The sequence below is a fragment of the Plectrocnemia conspersa genome, unplaced genomic scaffold (genome assembly GCF_051122295.1).
Source record: "Plectrocnemia conspersa isolate PC_06_02 unplaced genomic scaffold, ASM5112229v1 ptg000008l, whole genome shotgun sequence".
Taxonomy (NCBI): Eukaryota; Metazoa; Arthropoda; class Insecta; order Trichoptera; family Polycentropodidae; genus Plectrocnemia; species Plectrocnemia conspersa.
This window is the reverse complement of record NW_028277172.1, coordinates 17805944-17826122: the sequence shown is the minus strand read 5'-3', so window position 1 is coordinate 17826122 and position 20179 is coordinate 17805944. Positions and strand designations below refer to the sequence as shown.

The window sequence follows — 20179 nt, the reverse complement described above, 5'->3', positions numbered from 1 at the left end:
GATGTATAGTGTTTGCACTTTGAAGGCAAAGCATGACTGCGGTCGCAAGTAGATCGGTGACCCACTTGCCGACATTTAATACTCTCTCGCCTCTAGCACGGCCTTTCTTCTTTCTCTCAGAGATTGTCAAAGTTTTTAATAAAAAAAAAATATATTATATAATTATCATTATCGAATCAAATATATATTTTTGTATCAATTAATTAGTTTATAAAAAAAATTGATGATCTTAAAATATGTTCATAGTAAATTTTAATTAATAAAAAATCGTCACATTGTCGAAGATTGTGAAATTTTAAGGTGAAAATTTCACACTTTTTCGTAAGTAAGACGCAAAACTGTACTTCTGGGCTACTTTTAAATGCGCCACCGTGATACCATATGCATGATATTTTAACATATCAATAGCACTTGGCACACAAACAGTATATTGTATGAAAAACTACTTGACAAAGTATTTTAATAACATTAAAAGTTAACTAGTGTAGTTGTCCTACTGTTATGATCCAAACTGAATAAATTAAACCGTAAAAAGTAATTATTTTAAAACTGATTATTAATTATATTTTTTATAATATATACTTATTTGCTTTGCACCCAGTAAACGATTTACTGGCATTAAGACTAGATGAACCTAATTTTTATTAAAATATATAATACAAGCTTGTATTTTATAATCAAATATATCTAAACAAAAATCAATTTAATTAAAAATAAAATAATTAAATCGCTTACTATTATTATTAATATTGAAATTATAATTTACTATTATTAAATAAACAGTTTTTTTCTATGGATATAAAAAAAGTAATTTTTAATAAAATTAGAGTAGCATAATTATTTTATATCCTAACCTTCAATGAAAAATAAATAAAATTTATAAGCCAATAAATAAAATATTCATACATCTTATCATTAATATTCATATTATTTTTAAACTTTAGTATTATTTTCTATGAACATGAAAAACGACTTACTTTCATTAAAACCAAAAAAGCTCATATTTTTTCCTAACTTAACATAAATATTTTTTAAATATATAATAATACAAGTTATTATTTTAGAATTAAATTATCATATAATAATAGTACTTTCATCTTGTTTAAATTAAAAGTAGAAGTAAAATAATCAAATATTAAAGTTATTTTTTTAAGCTACACAATTATTTTCTATATACTTAAAAAACTAATTACTTTCATAAAAACTAAGAGAGCGTGTATTTTTTTCTAACCAAACCTAATCACTATTAAAATAGCTATAATGATAATACAAGTTATTATCTTACAACTTAATAAAAAATATTAAAATCATACAATAAAAAAAGTTATTTTTAAAACGAGTTCCTTAAATTAAAATAAAATAAATTTATATTTTTTTTCAAACTAACCGAACTATTTTTAAATATATAATAATAATAATAAGATATTATTTTGTAATATAATATAATAACATTAAATATTACAATAATGCAATTATCAAAAAATCATTATTAAAATAATCAATATAGAAATAATTTTTATGAACATATTAAACAAATCAATTTTATAAAAACCAATAGAGCATATATTTTTTTCTAACCTTACCCAACATGTATTAAATTATTATTTTACAACCTTATTAATTAAAAATTATTACAACTATCCAGTTTTAATTACAATAAAAAATAACATATATTATAAGTATTAAAATTGATATTTTTTTTGAGCTGTACAAAATATATACTAAAACAAGTTACTATTTTTTTACAATTATCAGGTTTTAATGTAATTAGAAAAAAATATTAAAATGGCTATCTATTATTATTAATAATGAAAAAAATATTTCTTTAGCCATACAATTGTATACAATTTGTATTAAAACCAGAAATTTTTACATAACTTCACCATTAATGAAATATATAATATTAATATATAATTATTATACAACATAATTAATACAAATATATCATAATGCTTCAGTTCTTATTGCAAACAAAATAATTAAATATATTTTGTAAACTATACAATAGACATAAAAAAATCCTTAATTAAATAAGAATAGTTTTTTGACTTTATAAATAATAAAAAATAATTAAACGCCTAAAATAGTCATAAATAAAAATAATAAGAAAATACTTTTTTGACCCTTCCCAAAAAATAATAAATAACAGATTTAAAATCAGCGTATAGTTTTATATATTATTTGGATTATTGCATTTTATTAATATAAAATAATGTAATTTTATATTTAGTGTTAAGTTATTTTTACCTTAAATTAATAATTAAAATCCATAGTCAATAACTTAATTTTAAAATAAATTGAAAATGTACAATGTAATTTAGTATTTTAATATTCAAACATAAAAATACAGTTAAACCTGATTTTTTAGTATTTTTTTAAAACAATTTGCTGAAGATTAAAAAAAAATTACGATATATAAAAATAAAAATAGTACAGCTGAAATAACTGTTTATAAGTGTATGTAGTTTCGCAAATACAATCAATCTTAGCTTTGTGGTTAAAATGTTGTATTGTGCTATTGAAAAAGAACACTTTTTGTTAAAATTGTTGAAATCAAAATTTTTACAACTCAAACTTTATCTATATTATAGTTATATTGGGCATTGACAATATTAGGAACGAACTTAATAAATGTATATTTACATATATAATCAATTTCTGTGTTTTAGATTATTAAAGGTCAACTGAATTCATAGGAATTAGGCATTTCGTATTTAGCTTGCAATTTTCTGCTTTTTATGTAAGGTTATCCCAAAATAGATGCCATTTATAATGAGCCAAGAAATTAATTAAAGTATTTCATATAACATACAATTTAATTGTTCACTTAAGAAAAATTCTGCCATCGTAAATTTTAGGGCGGCGCAATTTTTTTTAATCAGAATATGAAATTCAGATGTGCAGCAACACTGATATAATAAAAAACGTACTCAGGATTCAACGGCCAAAACACGACTGACTATTGAAACTTAAATTTTGTAAAAAACGACAATAATTTTGGGATTACCTAATATTTAATTAATCTAGCCTAATTTAACTAATGTTCAAAACTATTTATTGTTTTATGTTTTTAAATATACATATATATTTTTGGAGCAAATTTTTGTTATGTTACTCTTTGACGTTTGAGAAATATAATATTACAATATTATGAAATATTTATAAAAAAAATGCCCCCTTGTTGAGTTCGTTCTTAATATTTTGGATAACTTAGATATCATATCTGCGATTTATAAATTTAATAATAGCTTCAAAAAAAGTTGCATTTTTGTATGTAAATCACGGTCGAGCGGGTCTCGGCAAAGGTTTATTATGGAAACTGATTGTCGCAATTCATTTTAGATTACCAAACACGATATTAAAAATACAAATATGTACATAGGTATATAAACGGCAACGCAGTGGTAGCTGCAAATATCGTCTACGAACAAACTTAGAAATAATCGTCAATAAGTAAAAGTGAAAACGGCCCCGCGGTGAAAGTAGCTTCGGAGCCATCGCACACACATGACGCGCTAATGAATTTTCAATTTATTCCTAAATCATGCCGATTTTATCATACTCGTTTTGTGTGCGAACGTTCCAAACTGGTTGGGGAGCGCTGAACCGGGCCCCGAGATGATCTATGGATCACAAATTATATCGTCATGTGACACTTTGCTGGATAATGCAAAGAACTGCACGAGTATATGTGAATATATTACACATTTTATTTTGTAAGATATATTTAAAACAATTAACGCTCAAAGAAATATTTTAAAATAGAAAGATATGTGTGAAAAAACTAGATGAAAAGTAACTTAATTTCTAAAAGAACATTAGATAATAAATAATTTTAATTATCATTCATATAAAATACTGACTAATGATTAGTTAAACTTAATGTGTGATATATCGCATATTGAATATACTGACTTTGAAATGGGATATTGAGAGGTATGTGCCACATTTCGCGCTGAAGTATCATTTTCGCGTAACACCTCCAACTCCGCATTTCTCACTGGAGGAGATTAACAACAGTCCTGCGGTGTTTAAGGTCATAAGAATTTACGACGACGAGTATATCGAACGGTACTCTTCCCTACTAAACCGCAGGCTACTGGTACTCACGTTTCCTCGCCGCGCATATGCAAATTTTCAGCTTTAATTCTCGCGTTAAATTAATTCGCGCGCACCTGTGTGCGCTTTTTCGCGATCGATCTTTGCGAATAACGACAGTGTGTGTCATTCATTGAGAAACACTTCCTCGTATCTTGCACCGAGCAATGTGAAAAAAAGTGTTTATGTAACATTGTGACTGAGTATTTCTCGGTAAGTGTTGAATGAATGTTTTCGCATGGGATAAAAGTGGACGCGAAGCACATGGAAAATATTTTTGAGAAGCTAAAATCCTACACCAATTGCAACGTATAAATAGTTATAAACAGGAAGTCCTTATTGAAAGCGATTTTGAAACATGTGATACAGCAATTATAAGGTTTCAAGTGAGCTTTCTTGTGATGTTTTTGTTGTGTAACATCAACGGTACCAAATTCCTTATAAACTTTAATTATTTATTTAAGTCAAAATATTGCCGCAATACTATTGTGCCGCAAAAGCTATAGTATTAAATGATATATATTTATAAAAATTATATATATTTTTTTATTAGCATGAAATAATAATTTCATTTTAATATTAGTTATGGCCGTTCCTTAATAGAATGTTAAAATTACTGGAAAGAAAACAAGCTTTACTGGACTAGTAAAAAATATATTAAAAAACGAGAAAGCTCATTCATGTTTTATTGGAAACATATTACAAACATTGATCTCTGACTGGTTTTTTTGATTTATTTAAAATCTGTATTTTAAAGTAGCGTACAAAAAAATAATAATTTAACATTAAACTTATAATTTAGTTTAAGAAACAATTATTGATAATATAAATTAAAAGCTACTTTTATTATTTATACTATTGAATCAAAATTTTCTAATGCATATTTATATGAAATATATTTAAATTAAAGTACAGATTTTTATGCTTCATTAAAATAATTATAGAGAAATGAATTTTATGTTTATTGAGCTTTCTTATTATTGCCATAAAACGCTTCATTAATAATGATCTTGGAAAAACTTCACGTTTTATGATACGTGATTATTTTAATAAGATATGTTTTAATACAGATATTGCTATATTTATGAATGACAAATGTAAACTTAAAATAAAAATATAACAAGTCTTTTTTTATTGAAAAAATCAGTGAAATTATTTATATATTATATATTTAGATACATAGTATAGTGGTTTAATTTATGTATGCAATAAAAATAAATATACGCTTTAAAACGATGAGTTGCGCTAACTAGGAAACTGGGCTGTGATCTTGTCTCTCTTCGAGAGCAATACACAAACGCGGTGTGGAAAGTAAAATTTAAGGTCAAGTATGACATGAAATTTACCGTTTTGTTGCGAGTTTTTCACACAATTGCACACACATATATTTTTTGCCTGGTATGTGGAACGAGCACGCGAGGATTAAAAATTTGGATACCGATTTTTTTGTATCACTCACTCGTTTTCAGTCGTCATAGCATTATGACGTTATTCCAATAAACCGTTTCGTAAGGACTTAAGAGGAAAATAAATTTAGGGTCTTCGTCAAGTGGGTCAGCGAAGACTGATTCATCTCAAATCCGGATGAGAGAAATAAGGTCGACCGTTCAGGATGCGTTAATTAAATATCAATAATCAATATTAACCAATTAACTGCAGTGAGGCAGGCGTACAAATAAAGCACAACAAAAGGATGTAGGTCAATTCATATTTGAGCTTTTCAAGAGCTTTAAAATGTTTCCGTTATAAGAGGATTTGCAGTTTATCGAGCTTTTCCTTATCAAGGTCGCCTTTTATGTATACATAATTATCGGATTTCTCCACGTAAAATATAGCACCGTAAAATTATAACGATCACTTTATACATTGCGAATATGCAACTGAATTAATTAAAACATAAAATATTATATATCCAACGTTAATCGATTTACTAGACATTTCTCCATGAATCACTTTGACAAAATGCTTTACATACTCCACTAAAATATATTTTAACGCTTAGCTTCGAATACAACTGATGTTTATAATTGCATAATATTAGATGGTAATATGCATTTTATTACGATGCGAATATGTCAGGACAATCGAAAGTATAATTGCATGCGTAATTCTTGTTTCATTGATGTTTTCAATTATAAATAATGAGCGCATTAAGATTGAGTGCCAAATCAAGTAAAATATAATCGGTTCAATCCTGAATCAGATTTTCCTATTCGATCGTTTGTGCACATATGCACGTCAGAGCGGAATTTACCGTAATTTTTAGTAGGAGAGTGAAAGTGTTCGCATGTCCGTGTATTGTACGCGAATCACCGCCGCGACAATCAAATCAGACAGCGAATGTCAAACTTTATAGTAAAAAAATATTGTTATGATAATAAAAAATATTAATATATTTAAAAATATCCAATTATAAGGTTTTAATATATTTTTTATCTTTTTATTTGCGAAAAGTTTAGGAATCGCGGGTCTTTAACCAGTTTGATGACTGAACGATTTTAATTACGCAGTTCCTAGTGCGAATTCCTGTCTATCGTGACATGCTGCTGTTAGATAGATACTTGTATGTACAATTTATCTATTAAAAAATGAAGAAATCTACAGTTTTTTTATGGTATTTAATGAATATCAAATTATGAGTAAACTTCATTAGTTGTTTGCCAAATTTATTTTTCGTTTTAAAAAATATGATTATATTTAAATAAACATATCTTATGTTATTTTGATGTATTAAGAGCTTCAATCAAGAATATGTTAAAATAACTGTTATTTTTATGAGAGTTAAATATCATCAATATTGAAAAAATCTAACTATAAATGAGTTTTAAAATTTGTTTATACATATATATGATTTTTTAGTTAATATAACTCCAAGAAAAATATAAATAATGCTATGTTTCAGTGAAAAAATTACAATAGATAAGAATTAATTATATCCAATTTTACTGAACTATTCCTAGTAAAATTTTTATAAATGTTAAAATTCTATTTAAAAATATTGGAAGCAAAATTCGATAAAAAAAAAGTATAATGATAAATAAAATGCATAAAATAGTATATCAATCTATTTTTTACATTTGTTGTAAATTATAAACATTCAGAAGAAGTGTCTAAATATTTTAGAAACGTAGTTTTACTACTCCGTCTCTGTATTTTTAATATTTTAAAATATTGCTTGATAAAAAAAATAAGTAAACATTTACGCTATTTATTTTCTAAAGTTAATTTTAACTTAAAAATAATTTTTAATGCATTAAAAAAAAATATAATATAATTCTAGTATTTGTGAAAGTTTAAATATTTTGATATCATCATTTTTCTGTAAAGTTTCCGTATTTTTGATGATTTAAAATGTTGCTTAAAATAATATAAAAAAAAATAAGTTAATTTCAAACTTCAACAAAGTTTTTATTATTGTTGGAATATTTTTTTTTAATATTGTCTGTATTTTTAAATATTGTTTAAAATATTAATAAAAAATAATTTCATAGAAAAAAATAGGGTAAACTTTTGCACTATCTATATTCTAAGCCTAGTTTAAACTTCATCAGTGTTTGTAAATATTTTAATATTTTTAGTTATAAATATTACTTAACCCTTTCAATCAAAAATATTTTTTTTTTTTTTTTTGAAAAATGCAAATTTTACCTTGAATCTGTGTTTAAATGTTCTGATTTTTTAATTTTTATTCATTTAAAATGATATTTTATGTTTATTCACAAAAAAAAATTTTTCTTGAAAAGCATTTTTTTACTGATTTTTGCGTAAAGAGATAAAAAACCAATTGGGCGACTTTAGTTGCTTTCCGCGTTTAAAGGGTTAAAATAATAATATTTCTAACTTGAACACATTTTTTTATGGAGTTCGAATAAACATATATAATTACTTTTAGTATTTTTAAATGCTTAAATATTATAATAAGAAAGTTCTGTTTTCCAAATATGTTTTAATGTTTCTTAAAATAATAATAAAAATAAATAAATAAACTTTTACGCTATATACACATATGCTGAACTTAATTTTTACTTCAACATATTTTTTTATGGAGTTGGAATAAAAATTTAATATAATTCTAATTTTAAGGTTAATTTTAAAAATAGGCTATTTTTAAGTGCGCCACAAGTTTCAAATCTTTTCTGAATCAATAAAAATGTATTTTTACGTTAATTAAATTATACATATAATTAAAAATTATGACATTAAAGTAAAGCTACTTTGTGTTCCGATTTTAAATTAGAACATATAAATATTTATAAAATACAAGCACGCTTTACTTATATAAATATTTTTTCTATATTTTAGAAATTTAAAATTATTTGTTATGCACTCCTAAATATAATGGAAATATTGAATTAAAATAATATTTAATATTTTACAATAAGAACCGCTTTTTGCTCGTAATGATGATAATTTGTATATTGATTCGCTACAGCGATTTCACTAAAAAAAAGAACTGAAAAAATCTCGTACGCATCTCATAATCGATACATGCATAAAACGCAGATATAGCATATGCGTAAGTAAATAATTGCATGTTTTCACTATTGAGAACGAATTGTCCAGTCGCGGCCCGTCGTTCGGTTAGTCGTTAATTATAACGGTAGAAGCTTTTCGGGTTAAAATTCGTAACGATTTGTTAGCGAGCACGCGGTCTGAATAACGAGCCAAGTGTGTCACCGATAATCCTCCATCGGAGCCGCCAGGGGTCGACAACGTTTCGATATAGAGGGAATTTATTAACTCGATCGCTTCGTTAATTGCAACTCGGTCTAATTTAATTATTGAAAAAATCTTAATAGACTTTATATTTTATTAAAATTTTATTTTTATTAGATCTATGGCATATTTAATTAATAATGATTTAATTATTTTATACGATATTTTATTCGAGTCATGTCAAATTATTTATTCCTGAAATTTTGATATTTATATGTAATATACTTTGTCAAACCGATGGTTTATATTGCCTGCTTTTCCGTAACAACAACTGTTGGAGATCCACTTTCGGAATTGTTTTACTATTATACTATAAAGAAAATTGTTAATTCCAATTTATCGAACAGAACCATTGACAGATTATTCCGTGAGATTCGTCTCATTGAAGAAAGTACCGCTGTCAAAATCATACCAGTACTTTTATTGTTAAATAGTGTGGTTTAAAATATATCACAGCAAAAGTAAAAGAAAGTGGAGTACTAATTTTAACGCTTCAATAAATCAGTGTCTTAATTATTTTAACCCTATTTTGTACTGAAAAAATATACTACTACACATCCACTTTCACGGATTATCATGAAAAAATTAAGCCCGCATGCAGGCAGCGCATAATTCATATATTATTATATAGTAAACACATTACTTTTCGCATATGCTTTATGAAAAGGCCTACTTATTTAGTTCCGTTAATAATCCTTGTGCGTGTATATGCATTAAAAATTTGCAAGAATGTAAAGCACATTATGAATCTCTTGAGCTTCCTTTAGCGGTACTCTATTATACGATTTTTCTTTTATATATTTTATAATCAATTAGTATAAAAAACACAATGGCTTAGCACAATTCATATGCGATATGTTTGTTTGTCGCGTTGCGGAAAAAAGTGAGATGACTCGGATAAAAGTGTAATTATTTCTATACGCAGATGAATTATTCCAAAACGGTTCGTCACGTTGTTGTGTATTGTGTTCGGTAAGTATGTCAAAGTGGAACCGAATCACTGAGCCAGTTTTTGGTTCGTAATATATATCGTATATATAAAAAACGAGCTAAATTCGAAGCATTGTATGCAAACGGCGTTTATTGAACGACACACCGCGGAACCGAAGCACGCACAGAGAAGAGGAACTCGAAGAGCCATATGGTTCATACCGAGTGGTATATGTGTAAGAAAGTTGAAACCGAACAACGGGATTGACCCTTTGTTTGGTCGGACATGGTCAAAATTGAAATAATGGAAAATTTCACGCCCGAGTCTGAAAAAAAGTCCTGACCGCAAGTCCGGAGGTCACGAAACACTCAAAAGTCCAAGTTCAAGATGCATCTTTTGTGTCGAATACGGTACTGCTTATATTAATTATGGTAAGATAGAAAGCTCAAAAAGCTCAATGCTAAATATTATATACAATCATATTCTATGATATATGATTAAATACATTTACCAAAATTATATTTCTGTTAAAAAAATAAAAATAAAATGTAACCTCATTTCTATTTTATAAAAAGATAAGATTAATTTGAAACAGCGCATTTAAAAGTAGAAGTAAAAGTAAATTTTATATTATATATAAAACGCTCGACGGTTAAAATTTATGTTATAAATAAAAATAAAATATGTACACGTCAGAAAATTATATTTATAATATATAAAGGCACATTTAAAATAATACATTATTTCAAGCAAAGTTATTTATAAATAAAAAAAATAGCTTAAATAATATATTTTATAAAAAAAAATTATATAAAAATCCTCAATATATTAAAGACTATATTTATAAAAACCACAAAATGTTTTTAATAATAATACAATTTAAGTAAACTATTATATACTTTGAGCTGTATTTATTTGATCAGTAATTCAATTAAATTTTTTAAGGGGTTGTTTTATTTAAAATGTTATGTTTTGATAAGAAATATTATACAAAATAATAAAGATCATAGTACGATATAATAAACTATTTGATAAAAAAACATTAGTTAAACTTCCATTCCTTAACCTGTATTTTTATTAAACCAATAATTTTATTTGGATTTGGTCAGTAATTCTATTAAAATGAATAAAGTCCATATTTAATTTTTTGATATAATAAGAACTGAGCTGTATTTTATTGGGTCAGTAATTTTGTTTGGTTTTGGTCAGAAATTCAATTAAAATGATTAAACTTTTAAGGTAATTATATGATAAGAACCTTAAAATATATAATTTAATAAAAAAATTTAGTAAAACTCGTGTCAGTATTTTTTTTATTTTTTTCAGTAATACAATTGAAATTATTAAAGAATTAGTTTAATATTGAATTTTATGTTTTAAAGTTGATATTTTGATAAGAAACATTAATTTTATTGAAAATATTTTTTAACATTTTTTATTTTGATCATTAGTTTATTGAAATGATAAGTGTAGCTTAAATAAATGATTAGTTGTTAAATTGGAACCATATTAAATAATCACTATTTTTTACACATCTAGTTTTATGTAAAATATTTTAAATTAAATAGTTAGTTGTATTTTGACTAAATGTTGTTATAACATTTAGTACAAGAATTCTTAAACAAAATGATAAAATGCGTTGAAATAACTATAACATATTTTTACAGCAAAATTACATATAATCCTTTAAATTATATTAGAACTGTGTATGTAAAAAAAATAGTTAATAGCCGCAATTAAAGCTTGACTGACTGTTAATAAATATTACTGACCCTTCAAATATCAACTGACCATATATTAGTAACATTTAAAAGTAGGCCGTTTAAATCTTTTGCATCATAAATTATATATAATAAAGATTATATTTAAAGTTTACTTACTGTCATTTAATAAATTATCAGTGATAAAAATAAATGTTATTATATATAAAAAAAATATATTGATATTATTATTTATTTAAATAGTATATATTTCATGTTTTAATAATAAATAGTTTAAAGTCAATTCCTCTATCCTAAATACTAAAATTCTAAGGAAGAAAATTTATAAACATATAGAATCTAACCAGAAACTATCATGAATCATGTATGACAATGGTTGAGTAACTCCATGCAAATTTTCAATCATTCCTGTATATTATTATATTACAGTAAAAAATACTAGAATCTCTCAATGCGCAAACACGCATCGGTTTACCGGTTTGTCGAATTGGGTCAAGTTAATGGATCCCAAGTGATAATTGTACAACAAATATTCAAGGAACGAAGGAGCGTCGGATAGTTATTTGGCTTTGCACTTATACCTATTGAATCTCCAAAATCCCTGTTTACAGTTTTTGTGTATGTTAGGTAAACAATCGCGCCAAATTAAATAGGCTCGCATATATAATATGTTACAAGAGCGATAAAAAAATGCACATATTGAGCAAATTCATGGGAATGTCGAATGCAACACTGTCACAATAGATAAATAGCGTGCGCTGGAACTGCATAGGCAAGTTCAATACACGCCACATCAAAACAATGGAATGATTTCTACATATTTATGAACTTTAGACAGTATAATATAAAATGACAAAAAATAGGTCGAATCGCAAAACGGGTGTGGAATAATGGAACGAAATATCAATGTTGTTTATGGTATACTACTGTACGGCTCAATTGTAAAGATGATAAAATTGTTATGTATTTTAAGTAAGATATAAGTATAAATATTTTTTTATTTTATTTTAAGAGTAATATTTATATTTTAGGGTAGTTTAAATTAAATTTAAAAGTAATACGCATAGATAAAATATGATTAGAATTACAATTAATCAAATAATTTTCAGATTGACTTTGGTTCAAAATCAAATATGGTTCAAATATATTTACAGTATAAGTCTACTGTTTATGAATTTTCAATATATAGGAAACAAAGATAAATTTGATCAAAGTAGTTTTGAGTTGATTTTTTGCATAAACCTTTCATGCAATATTTATATTGTAGGCTCACAATATTTTACAAATTTAATTTATATTACTTAAGTGGTCAGTAGTTACAATTAATGGATAGTAATTATTTTTTTTATGTTACATATCATGTTTTAAAACTCAGTTTAGTTGAATGTTTATATTATTATATTAATATTACTTTTATAATAACAGAAAACAGTAATATGCATTAAAAGGCTCTGTAAAAATTAATATTATATTAAAATCACATATGTATGTATTTAGTCTTTATAATAAAAAATGATTTAGATGTTAATAACCATACATTAAAAACTGACCATTTAATTCGACGCCTTTTATATAAAATTTGCATCAGTTTTGAGCAACTAAAACTAATGACTATTTTTAGTGTTAAATATATTGTATATTTATATGCATTTTCAGAAACATACAGATAAAAAAATACCATTTAAATAATAATTTAATGTCAGTAAAGTCTTAATAAATTAAATATGTACACCAAAACGAGATGAAAATATATATTTTTGACATAGTTTACCTTAGCGATATCAGATCCATGTCATGTTGGGTGTATTTAATCCTTTTTAGTAACAATTTTCCAAGCACATAAACACGAAACAAAAACGCTTTGCACACATCGTTTTCAAGTTACAACCGCACCAATAAAAATAGAAACACAAACACGTGATTTATAATTTTTTTAATAATAATAGCACACATATGTCATTTTAGATCAAGCTTTAATTTACCTATTGATTCGCGTTTCGATCTATTAGTACAGAATGTAATGTTTCATCAAACCCGGTAAAACAGTTTATATGCGTTTATCTGATATTTTTATATAAAAATAATTAAAATGCGTGATTTGTTAACTGCGGGTTTTCGCGTTGGCCGCGCGTTGAAGTCTATTGAGCGATTTTAACGTTTTCGCGAAGAAATGCATAAATTTAAGTGAAAATATAAGAAAAATAGGATAGATAAAATAGATACTCACAGGATAGACATAGAAGAGAGCCTTTTAGAGTTTTCGCCGATAAGAAATAGTGCATGGAGGATAGATTCGCGTTCGAGACGGACATGTGTTTTATATATTTTTATTTTTTAGATCGACTTTTTTAGTTTTATGTACAGTCAGTGAGTGTATCGTAAAATGTATAAGTGGTATATCCGTCGTCGAACGCGGCTCTCTCGGCTTTGTTTATAACGGGGTCAGTGTTACACATTCGGATACCGGCGAGCCGAGAGAGCACAGTCAGCCGAGTTGTTTCTTGCTTTCACGGCGTACAACACACATAGAGTCAGCGGGCAGGAACTTATTCGAGCCGGTGTACATTTCACCGAAGAAGAAATTTCAAGTTTTCGACGCGCGGCACTGAGCTCGTCGAATTCCGTGGTACCGCTTCGTACGCGCGATACGTACTTATTTATATTTTATAAAAATTCACTCAATCCATATACGTATGAATACACAATATTTGTTTATAAATCGAACAGATGAATCGATTAAAAATCACTTTTTATATTTATAAAATAATAATAATAAAAATAAATCGGAACAAGAGTTTTCCCATAAGGCTTTGTTCACTCAATTTTCATTCTCACACATTTGAATGCATCATTTGCATAATGTCTCACACGTTGCACTTGTTTACAGTGACATATTATTATTAAACTCGAATAAATCCAATTAAACTCAGATAGATTTCAACGCGCGGGGTGAAACGAAACCCTTCGATGCTTTTCTTTTGTTTTTAATTTTCACGCACTTAATTATATTATTGATTTTTGTTTTTATGTTTATTGAATGTTTGTTTAATTTATTTTATTTATCACTGAACCGTGTGTCGGTCAACGGTGTGTGTGTGCCATATGATCGTCCGGTGTTCGCGCGCGCGCTATTGTAAATCCGATGTTGACGGCACGGCAACACATTGAGCACTGAGGACGGCTCTCTACCCCACTTTTGTGAGAAAATCAAGCTGGGCTCTCTCGGAACACTTCCGTTACCCGCCTCAAAACAAATCGGATAGTTAAAAATAAACGCGATGGAAGCATACAATGATTTAAAGCAAAAATCTGATATACAATAAATAATTTAAGACACATAAAAATAATAAATTCACAATAACACATTTAAAAGTAGCATTAAAAGCAAATCCAAATATTTAATTAATTTTACGTTAGAATTATTTAAATATAAATATATTTTTATTTAACTTACTTTATTAATGCTTTAGTTATTTTCACTAAGAATGCAGAAGCTTGTTGGTGAAAGCAGGAAACAGGAGTTACTACTTCGTTCACTACGTTGTAACTAAATGCCCTTATCACCAAAAAGCATCCGCTTAGTAATGACAATATATTGACTCGTGGTGGGGGTAAATTATCGACTCACAGTGGTGGGAGTATAAGAGGCGTAACCATTCATTATTAGAATAACCAGAGTTGAAGGAAAAAAACAGTTTTTTTACAAATAATGTTCACAGAATTTTAAGTAAATTTCTATCAAAGCCAATCATTAAAATTAGTAATATTTATTAAGAACGTAAAAATTCAATTTTCTAGTCAAAAATACTAATTTAAAAGTGAAACCTGATGCAACGAATTTTCGGTAAATTGTAATATAAAAAAAGTACTTCAAGTTTTATTCTCAAAATTAATATTTATTTTGTACATAATAGAGTAATTTAAATAAAATATCGTCTATTGAAGTTTGATCGGCCATTTTACTTAGCATAGATAATAAAAGTAATAAATATGGTCATTAAAAAAATACAGATAAAAAACAAACTATGTCTTTACATGATTTTAAAATACTGTACACTTTATAAGTCTACTATGAAATTCAATTCAATTTAAATAAAAATATGTAAAAATACATTATTATAACACATAGTGCATATGTTTCTATATAGAATCAGTTTTACAATCAAAAAGTATTGATGGAATTATAAGGGGAAAACATTACTATAAATTTCATTCTTAAAATTAAATTTTATAAGCGGTTTATTAAAAATATTGATAGATGCAAATAAATATATTAGAAGTTTTGAAAATCAGACTTAATAGCTACGTTTTTACATTATAAGTTAAAAAGATAAGGCGCATGGGAAATACATTTATACTTTAACGGGAAATCCACTAATTGGTTCTGACGAAATGCAACACTAAAAAATACTCTTACTTTTTATCACCTAGATAAAAATAAAATCGCAGAAAAATGCTACTTATGCTCAAAAATATTGTTTTATGAAATTTATAATAAAATGTTACGAGGATTATACAAATTAAAAGTGAAACAATACCAAAAATATACTACGAAGAAAGGTGGTACTCGAGTCATACGACGCCATTATTATAATGTCTCTTCTTATAGCTACATTTTACCGACTGTTGCGGCGTCCTTCCTCATAGCACTTCCGTCCCCCGCTACTTTTACAACCTCACCCCCCTCACAACCTCCTCATACATCCATCGACCTCAATAAATTAAAAAGAACCTTACCTTTAAAAATACCACCACCCGGTGTGAAAATAGGGAAACTGCCACCATCACGTATGCTTATAAAACTTCAATTAATATAATAAAAATTAAACTCACGGTTTGAAAAGGACGTTTATAAAAGTTCCTAAATCTGAAATACTACTTTACGACTGAGGTACCAGTTCCTTGATCGACCTCGCACTGGAGCTCCCAAATCGAGACTGAATTGATCGAGCCCTGTGCCGGTGGTATATGACCGACCCTTGCTTACACTGATAACGAAATCGAATGACTAATCATCGAGGCTTTCTATGTCGCTTAACTTCTTGGAATTAGCATGCTTAACATACCCATCCCTATCATACTTATATCAAAAGCTAATTGTGCGAGTAGTCCATCCCAAGCTAAGTTACGCGAATCTTTAATAAACTAAATTTCATAATCACGATATAATTCTCAGAATAGTCCTTGCTTCCAAAACTAAGTGTATGTTGAAATAATACATCATATTATTAATATTAATTAGGCGTCAAGTATTGATGTATTATTTTAACATTAAATATTGTAGTAGCCATAAACCATAAAAAATACATAATTTGCATACAAATTGTTTATAGCTAATACATAAAAATATGCTCGATGGAACAAAAAACATGTATTTTTAAGCTATTTGTGTGCCAAAAACTATTCGATATATATATGTAATATTACTTATAATTACAAATCAATTACATGGTATAATTTAAAGTAGCCCAGAGGCTATGCTTATTATATTAGGATACGTAGTAATTGCTAAATAGTTATTCATATATAATATAATATTATATTAACACAACTTAGTCTAATGTAATATATACAGTTCTTTATAAATTATAAAAGAGCAGCACAATAATTTAAAATAAAATATTTGTACCCATTATTTAGGAATCATTGCTCTAATTTGTTTCTTAAAATAGAATAAAATTATCAGATTATAAATATTTTTATCAATTATGAAACATAATTCTTAATTTCCAAATAATATTATAAATTGATACGTGACATGTGGCGCATTGAAAAGAAGCTCGATTCAGTAACACGTTGTTTGTACATGCTACTAATTTAGACGTTTAGGGGCGTGGTGTTGAATTTAATTTAATAAAGTAGATACTAATCAGATTCGTCTTATTAATAAAAACGAATTAAAATATCAGATTTATGATTTATGCAGAAACGTAGAGCAAAACACACATATAAAACAAGCTTTATATTTTTGTGTGATAAGAAAAGATACAAATACTATATGTATATCAAATTTAGTGATCATACAATGAAGTTTACGTGATCCAATGCTATTGGTTAATATATCGATTAGTTTCGACAAAATTAAAGTCAAGTAAATGATTCAGATTAAAAATAGTTTTAGAGCACTGTATCATGGTTTATGAATGATATAATTTTCTATAAATATATGTATGTAGAACTACATATAAAATAAAAATGAAGAAAAAAATACTTTTATTTAAAGATAAGGGTCATATCTGCTAATAATTATAAACATAAATTATATTGTAAGTTGCTATTTTATCTTTTAGCCCTAAATCTGCCACTTTAAATATTTCACAATAAAATATCTTTTTTATAAAAAAATAAATTCCATTGAAACATAATTTATTTTAATATGGTTATAATGTTAATGCTAAGCAATCCTTCCAGGATTTTAATATTAATATGAAATTTATATACATATGTATTGCCTTATTTGAGTACATCAGATAATCATACTACTATATAATATTCATGTCTTCAACAGGAAATATTGCCAAACAAATTAAAACATATTTTTTTAATAGCTAATTATCTATATAGATCCCGCTATCGTCTTTTACCGAGCGCTGACCATTAAAAGTTGCAAAATTTCCAGTGTCAAATATCCGCACTTACAGTTTTTCAACAAATTATATCTATTCGCCGAATCTTATCTTTTAAATTCAAATCCTTTAACTACTGTTTATAGGAATCCTTATCGTGTTTTTAAGGATTGATTGTGTTGTTGTTTTTTTTAACAAGCAGCCGCCGGCTACTTTGCGAAATTCTCTTGCGCCAACGTGAGTCCGTTAATAAATGAGCATGTGTGACCACGTAAAAACGTAAATGTGTGTTTGTGTGCACGGAACCAAAGGCGGTTCTGTTTCTTCACGCGCCGCTTCAGCAGGAAGCTCGACAGCCTTGGAAGGACGCAACACTGCACGCTGGTTGCCAACAATTCATAACAACGTGACACAGGGTGCTCAAAAAAATATTTTTAAATCAATGGAAAGCGAGGAAATATGTTTTATACATTTTTTTTTGTTTATAGATCTTAATGTTTTAGATATACACATTAGTTTGATACAATACACACACTGTTTCAATGAAAATCGAATTATTTTGATACAAAAATCTCGATGTAGAATCGAGTTCTAAATAAACTATTTACTGTTTATTTATATATGTATATTTAAACCAGAAGTAATATGTTTGTAATATTTAGTACAGAAAATTTTAAAATATTATAAATTTATTCGTGACATGTGGCGCGTTTAAAAGTAGCTCATATCAGTAACATTATGTTTGCACATGCTACTAATTTAAATAATAATATATGTGTCGTTGAATTCAATTTAACATAAAAATAAACACTGGTACTGACTATTACAATTTGAGTTGAATATGACAGAATTAAAATATCAGATGTATTTTTATTTATTGATATTTTATTAATATGATTTAGAATGACTATTAATATATCTATAGTTCATTCACAATGTAGAAATGTAGAACAAATATAAATTTTAAAGTCTATACGTATTTTATAATCAGACAATTTAAATTTATTGATCTAAGTTCAATGTAAATCAAATTATATCAAACACAGATCAATAAAAGCAACCAATTTAAAACTATTGTTTTGTCACGTCATTATGAGAATTTAAGAATTATAAATAATTAGTATAGATTGTTTTATTCTTAAACTTATACTTTACATTAAGAAACATTAAAAACTAAAATTATTAAGAAAGTAACAAAATTCTACTGACTGATGACAGAACGTCTTGGGATTCTAAAATTACAAAAAAAAACATGTCTTAAATAATATAACTCATATTCATACTCATTCTCATAGTAATGGTAATAAATTATATAATTAGTAATAAACGGTATTAAAATGAATATTTTCATACTTAAAAATAAGGTTTAAATATCAAAATTCTACATAAATGTATTAATTATATATGTTATAATACCTAACGTGGAAAAATGGTTTAATATTGAAATTGGTAATTTTTTAATTTTATTTTTCATAAATCCACTAAATAATTCCAGTCTGATTATACATACGCCATGAAATCTCACATCCCAAAAATAGCTAAAAATCACTAGTCAAGTAATAAACTAAAAATAATCAGAGAACTTCTGTTCTATTTTTACATGCAAACATTAGAGAATTTTTTTTAAAGAAATATTTTTTCTCTGTTTAGAGTCTTAATAAAATATTAAATAAATCATTTTTAATAGGATTTTAATTATTAATTACATAAATATATCCTAGAAGTAAATATTTTTCGTCGACTAATAGATCAAAGCTTAAAATCATTATATAGTGTCTGTGTTACTGACATATATGTCAATGTTTAAGAAAAAGAGCAAACAGTTATTAACAAACATTAATTTAAGATTAGACCTTTTAATAACATAGACTTTGAGTTTATTTGTAGGTTATGTATTATTTATTTTAAAAATGTGTATTAAATAATATATTTAGAGCACACAGATTTTTTTTAAATATAATTTTAACAATCAGTAGTGCTTTAGCCATTGTTACCTGAATTCGTATTTTATTATATATGTGTTGTTGCACATCTGGAACAAATTTTTTTTGGGAATTTAATACAAAATTGTATGTTATATGGATTTCTTGAAAAATGTTCTGCAACTAAGGCCAATATACACATTTGTGAAGGTGATTCATTACTTA

General features: G+C 26.2%; 1 protein-coding gene across 3 annotated transcripts in view; it reads right to left on the bottom strand.

Annotated features, from left to right (window-relative positions):
- The window catches only part of ich (zinc finger protein ichor), a 35212-nt gene extending 18807 nt beyond the window's left edge, over positions 1-16405 (bottom strand). The window contains exons 1-2 of one of the 3 annotated variants that reach the window (XM_088189565.1): positions 13449-13527; positions 13238-13325 (exon numbers count right to left, since the gene is read on the bottom strand). The gene's annotated coding sequence lies outside the window, so the exon portion shown is untranslated. Of the gene's footprint in view, positions 1-13237; positions 13326-13448; positions 13528-13693; positions 14640-16299 lie in introns of those variants that run through there. The other 2 variants (XM_088189564.1, XM_088189566.1) reach the window with 2 other exon arrangements.
- Positions 16406-20179: the final 3774 nt, after the last annotated feature.